We start from the raw sequence: 776 nt of genomic DNA, 5'->3' as shown, positions 1-776 counted from the left end.
GATTACATATCGACTACTATTGGTGAGCTTTCACACACGATTTTACTTTGCGATTGGGTGTCGCAGTTGCTACAACCGATCTGAGAGTGCCATCTCCGGCCATCTAGAGGTGCCATAATCATAAATTTCTTACCGTACCTAAGCCCCATCAATGGTGACGCTGATGTGTTATAGACCCTCAATCTGTGAGAGTCCGTCCCTTGCCTCCTCTATTTCGAATAGATCAGCAACTAACAGTAGCGGATTCAAGAAGGCCCAGTCCTAAATTTTTCAAAATAAAAAAAACGGGGATAAAAGAAAATATGATGTTCAAATTGTATGGGAGTTCAATTTCCGGCCATTGGAGGTGCCATAATCATAAATTTTCTCCCTCAGCCCAACCATGGTGGAGCTGAGGTTGTATCTGCTGCATCTGTGAAAGTACCTCCCTGGCCCAGCCTTTAAATCCCAAATCTGTAGCCACTAAAAACCTTTACATACATGCGTCTTCAGAAACAGATTAAATGAGACCTCAATTTCCAAAAATACCTGAGATCCGCCTCCCACGATACCATGGTTTTCCCCTTAGCGCCCCCCCCCCCGGGAAGCCGTTTTGGTCCACTTTCTACAAATTCACACCCAACCAATAAAAATCCTGCGTACCTTAAACGACAAGACGACGAGATCTCAAAATAGACTTTTATTTAAGAAATGTTAAAGAAATATATAGAATAGAATCAGTGCTGTTGCGTAGCACTGTGGTATATACCACTATCTATTATCATTTTATGTACATA

At 42.0% G+C, this 776-nt stretch overlaps 1 protein-coding gene across 1 annotated transcript in view; it reads left to right on the top strand.

Moving 5' to 3' along the window:
• The window catches only part of LOC117116760 (lysozyme-like), a 6612-nt gene that overhangs the window by 3116 nt on the left and 2720 nt on the right, over positions 1–776 (top strand). The window lies entirely within an intron of this gene.

This window comes from Anneissia japonica, unplaced genomic scaffold (assembly GCF_011630105.1).
Source record: "Anneissia japonica isolate Jap-2015-1 unplaced genomic scaffold, ASM1163010v1 scaffold288090_len272316_cov174, whole genome shotgun sequence".
Lineage (NCBI taxonomy): Eukaryota > Metazoa > Echinodermata > Crinoidea > Comatulida > Comatulidae > Anneissia > Anneissia japonica.
The sequence above is the reverse complement of the archived record's forward strand: the minus strand, read 5'-3'. Positions and strand labels throughout refer to the sequence as shown.